The following is a 6,080-nucleotide window of genomic DNA, read 5'->3' as shown; positions in this document are numbered from 1 at the left end:
CCGACTTCATCTTGATGACCTGAAGCAGAAAAATGAAGACACCAATATAATGGATCGACCCCTTTGAGAAGAGCAACCAAGACCGAGAAGACTCGTTAGAATTTTGTAACCAGACCTTTCCCCCTTATTCTCCCTCTTAAATCTCGGGACGAGATTTCTTGTAGTGGAGGAGAATTGTGACGCCCGGATAATCAAGTTACAGTAAACCTCTGCAAAAGATGACACGTCACCTCTGTTACTGTTGCTAATCTCGCGTTAGTTCGAAACCGGTTCGAGTCCAAATTAAAAATCAAACAAACAATAAAAGTTTTCAAATGTCAAAACTAAAATGTTCTAAAAGTGACAATTAAATCATATGTAATATTGGTGAAGAAGCCAAGTCTTTATAAAATGTTTAAATGCACTAAACTAATTAAATCAGTAGCCAAAACCATAAATTAAATGCCTTTTGTATTTTGTAAAATATTAAACTATATTATTTTGGGATGAAACATTTTGTGGTTGTGACATAATTTGTAACAACAATTTAGGTGCCACTTTGGTATTTTATTGAAACTAAAATAAATTGGAAGTTAAAAGGAAACAGGAAATAAATAAAAGAAAAGTAAATACATAAAAAAAAGAGACACAGACAAGAAGCCTCCCTTCCCCCACTAGGCTTCGGCCTAACTAGCCTCTGGGCCACCAGGCCGGCCCACCCCACTCCCCATATCCTCCCCTGTCGGCCGAAACCCTAGGGCAACCACTCCCACACCCCCCCTCTCGGTCCACTCCCCCCCCCACGAACGAATCTGGATCGGGGGCAACCGTCGCCCCGATCCCGTCGCCCGCGACCTGAGCCGCCACGACGTCGCCGGACCTCGCCGGCGCCGCTTCCCCGCCGGACTGCACGCCGTCCTCTCCGTCGTTGCTCGCCTCGTCCCCGTCCTCCTCCTCAACATCCGCTGCCATTCCCCTGCATCGGACGGTGAGGCCCTCGGCCTCCTCTTCCCCTCACCGCCCCCCCCCCCCCCCGCACCGACCATCGCCCCGCGCCCCTGCTCCTCGCGCTGTAACTACCCGAGGCCGCTGCTAGTTGCGCTGCTGTTGCTGATGCCGCACCTGCTACTGCCCCTCGAGCCGCCCCGCGCGCGCACTTGCTTGCCTGGGTCGACCGCAGCTCACGCGCGCGCGCACCCCCGGCGCGACCTCACTCGCCTGCTGCTTCCCGCATCACTGCCCGCGCCTGGCCGCACCCTGCGCCGCCTGCACGCGCGCTCGCGCGCCCACCTGCGCTGCTCCACCGCCGCCCCGCGCCTCGCTCGCCATCCGCCTCGGCGCCGCTCGTAGCCGAGCCCGCAGCTCCTCCCCTTGCCGGCGCCAGCCCGCAAGCCCCCCTTTTCGCCTACTGCCCCGTAGCGCCCTGCCGGGCGGGCAGGCGCTCGTCGCCGGCCCCGCACTCCATCCCCTACACCACCCACGCCACCGCGACGTTGGCCATCGCGGCCGCCGTGACTTGGCCTCGCCCCGCCGCTCCCTGCGGGCGAGCGCCCGCACGGGCGCCTGTAGCGCCTGCAAACCCGCATCGGCCCCTGGGCCTATGACAGATGGGCCCCATGCCCAGAATGTTTTAATAAAAAAAAGTAATTAAAAATAATAATAATAAAAATAATTAAATAAATAATAATTATTAAATTAATTAATTAATTAAAGAATTAACTAAATTAAATTAATTAATCTTGATTAGATTAACCTAGTTACTAGTTAACTTAATTAACCTTTGATTAGCCTAATCGGTCAATGACGAACGGGACCCACACGTTAGTTTGACTAGTCAACACCCCTGTTGACTACTGATGTCATGCTGACGTCATGCTGTCGTCATCATGCACTGTTCTGGATAATGATGAATTAAGTTAATTAGATAAATTCTAAAAATGATATAAAATCCTTTTTAAATTAATATAAAATAAACCGTAGCTCGGATGGGAAAACTTTGTACATGAAAGTTGCTTAGAACGACGAGACGAATCCGAGCACGCGGTCCGTTCGTCCGCCACACATACCTAGCATAGCGAACACGCAACTTTTCCTCGCCGGTTCATTTGTCCGAAAACACAAAACACCAGGAATACTTTTCCGGATGTTTCGCCCTTCACCGGTACCACCTCGTACCGCGTTAGGGCACACCTAGCATCACTCTTTGTCATGTCATGCATCGTCATGCACTTGTTTGCATTATATTTATTGTTTCTTCCCCCTCTTCTCTCACTAGACACCGAGACCGACGCCGCTGCTACCCAGTATGACTACGGTGTTGACGACCACTCTCTCTTGCCAGAGCAACCAGGAAAGCCCCCCCCTTGATCACCAGATATCGCCTATTCTTCTATATACTGCTTGCATTAGAGTAGTGTAGCATGTTACTGCTTTCCGTTAATCCTATTCTGATGCATAGCCTGTCCTTGTTACTACTGTTGTTACCATTACCTGCTATCCTACTGCTTAGTATAGGATGCTAGTGTTCCATCAGTGGCCCTACACTCTTGTCCGTCTGCCATGCTATACTACTGGGCCATGATCACTTCGGGAGGTGATCATGGGCATATACTATATACTTTACACAGTTACATTACTTATGATACTGTTCGGAGATGGGGGCTGAAGGGGCAGGTGGCTCCATCCCGGTAGAGGTGGGCCTGGGTTCCCGACGGCCCCCGACTATTACTTTGAGGCGGAGCGACAGGGCAGGTTGAGACCACCTAGGAGAGAGGTGGGCCTGGCCTTGGTCGGCGTTCGCAGATACATAACACGTTTAACGAGATCTTGGTATTTGATCTGAGTCTGGCTACTGGCCTATACGCACTAACCATCTACGCGGGGACAGTTATGGGCACTCGACGTCGTGGTATCAGCCAAAGCCTTCGTGACGTCAGCGACTGAGTGGCGCGCGCCGGATTGGACCGTAATCCTGCTCTTGTATTAAGGGGGCTAGTTCTGCTTTCGGCCGCGTACGCAACGTGCAGGTGTGCAATGGGCGATGGGCCCAGACCCCTGCGCCATAGGATTTAGACCGGCGTGCTAACCTCTCTGTTGTGCCTAGGTAGGGCTGCGACGTGTTGATCTTCCGAGGCCAGGCATGACCCAGGAAAGTGTGTCCGGCCAAATGGGATCGAGCGTGTTGGGTTATGTGGTGCACCCCTGCAGGGAAGTTAATCTATTCGAATAGCCGTGATCTTCGGTAACAGGATGACTTGGAGTTGTACCTTGACCTTATGACAACTAGAACCGGATACTTAATAAAACACACCCTTCCAAGTGCCAGATACAACCGGTGGTCGCTCTCTCACAGGGCGACGAGGGGAGGATCATCGGTTAGGATTATGCTACACGATGCTACTTGGAGGACTTCAGTCTACTCTCTTCTACATGCTACAAGATGGAGGCTGCCAGAAGCGTAGTCTTCGACAGGATTAGTTATCCCCCTCTTATTCTGGCATTCTGCAGTTCAGTCCACATATGATACCCTTACTCCATTTGATACCCATGCATATGTAGTGTAGCTCCTTGCTTGCGAGTACTTTGGATGAGTACTCACGGTTGCTTTCTCCCCCTTTTCCCCCTTTTCCTTTCTTTCTGGTTGTCGCCACCAGATGCTGGAGTCCAGGAGCCAGACGCCACCGTCGACGACGACTCCTACTACACCGGAGGTGCCTACTACTACGTGCAGGCCGCTGACGACGACCAGGAGTAGTTAGGAGGATCCCAGGCAGGAGGCCTGCGCCTCTTTCAATCTGTATCCCAGTTTGTGCTAGCCTTCTTAAGGCAAACTTGTTTAACTTATGTCTATACTCAGATATTGTTGCTTCCGCTGACTCGTCTATGATCGAGCTCTTGTATTCGAGCCCTCGAGGCCCCTGGCTTGTAATCTGATGCTTGTATGACTTATTTTATTTGTAGAGTCATGTTGTGATATCTTCCCGTGAGTCCTTGATCTTGATCGTACACATTTGCGTGCATGATTAGTGTACGATTGAATCAGGGGCGTCACAGTTAATGTTGCAGACTTTTCAGACGACGATTAAGGAGTTTTAGGTCGTGGTTCTATACTCAGTGATGCCGTTGGAGTTGATGGACTCACTTACCTTCCAAGCCTTCCGATGTTATCATTATTAGATGGCCTTAAGCCATATTTATTGTAATAAGCTCTCTTTTGAGACACTTGATGTAATAAGTGTGTGATTGCTACTCTGCTATAAATCCTTCGAGTACTGTGTGGTGTCAGCATTACTGATCCAGGGATGACACCGGAGCACAGAGATCAGACTGTTTGAGGTCTGGTCGCTACAGAGATGGTATCAGAGCACACGCTGACTATAGGACACGACCACTAAGCTAAAAGACCTAGATCACTACCCACTCTCTTCTCTTCTGACTTCTCATCTTTTCTACTCTTTAGGATGGCGGATGCAAGGAACAAGTTCACACAACCAGATGAAGAGACACCCTTTGGACGCCACTTGAAGGAAATCACTAGATACCTGAACATAGGAATACCAAGCTTCACGGGAACCTACAACGCCACTTTACCTGAAGAAGAGCGCTGGATGATTCAAGTTCAAGTTCCAGGAAGGACGTTCATGCCAGTCACTGAGCCCATAGAGTTTTCTTTTGATGCACCAACTTGGAGTCTAGGAAAGAGTATGGCAGCTCACATCGCCATGGGACGCATTGGAGAAGTCTACCGCAAGGATCTCAAGGATACTATCTACCAGATTTGTGGGCGCCGAGATGAACACTGGGAGATGATCAGCACCTGGAAAGATAGATCAATTGCAGCTTTTATTCAGGAGTTAAATCAGCACATTCGATGATAGATCTGAAGAAGGCGAAGACTAGAATCAAGGAACTGGAGGAAGAACTCAAGGCTACACGTGAAGATTATGAAGAAGAAATTGAAGTATTGGTGGAGAAGAATGACGATCTGATCAAGAAGATTGGAATATTCATGGGAGGCCCGACACCAGTAGATGAAGACGAAGAACCCAAGGAGATTAGCCCGGAAGACTACATCATCATCGACGGTACCGACTCGGAAGCAGATAGTAGCGATGATGACTATGTTGATGAAGCAGGAGCAGATACCATGGAATCTACAACCGTAGAATATTTCTAGTAGACCACCTCATCAGTAGTAGTAGTCCACCATGTAAATATAGTAGTCCGAGCACTCTTGCGATAGCTTGATCGATTGTATGCCTTTGTTTGATTGAATGAAGTGAATTGTTTGCTTTTGCCTCATGTGCATATGGGTAGTGTTTTCTCTTTAGACCCCCTCTATTCTTATATCTCATCTTTTCTAAACCCTCAGATGCCTCCGAGACGTGACCCCGGATTTGCCTTTCCGCTGGAGCTCACCCAGTTGATCCAGCAGCAGAACACCTTGATGCAGTTGCTAGTTCAGAATCAGAATCAGGGGAACAACAACAACCCACCACCACCACCACCTGTTGACCACTTAGCCCGTTTTCTTAGGCTGAATCCGCCGGTGTTTTCCAGTAGCACCGAGCCGATAGTAGTAGATGATTGGCTCCGCAAGATAGCTAGGGAGTTGACCCTAGCAGGATGCACAGATGCGAAGAAGGTGAAGTTTGCCGCACATCAGTTAGAAGGACCCGCAGCATCCTGGTGGGAGAATTTCACAGCCACCTTCCCAGTCGACACTGTCACATGGGACCAGTTTCAGCATGCTTTTCGTACTGCCCATGTTTCAGCAGGAGCAATGGCCATGAAGAAGCGTGAGTTTCGTAACTTGCGCCAAGGAGGACGGACAGTTGGCCAGTATGTGGAGGAGTTTAGTAAGCTAGCACGTTATGCCCCAGACGACGTTGCTACGGATGCAGCTAAGCAGGAGAAATTCCTGGAAGGACTGAATGATGAGTTGAGTATGCAGTTGATGGTAGCCACCTTCAACAGCTACCAGGAGTTGGTAGATCGTGCTCTTATGATTGAAGGGAAGCAGCAGCAAATTGAGAACCGCAAGAGGAAGTATGGACAAGGAAAGTATAATTCAGGAGCTCAGCAGAAGCCACGTTTTACCC

Source organism: Triticum urartu, chromosome 5A (genome assembly GCF_056163025.1).
Source record: "Triticum urartu cultivar PI428250 chromosome 5A, HENAU_Tu73, whole genome shotgun sequence".
NCBI classification, from domain to species: domain Eukaryota; kingdom Viridiplantae; phylum Streptophyta; class Magnoliopsida; order Poales; family Poaceae; genus Triticum; species Triticum urartu.
Note: the sequence above shows the minus strand (reverse complement) of the source record.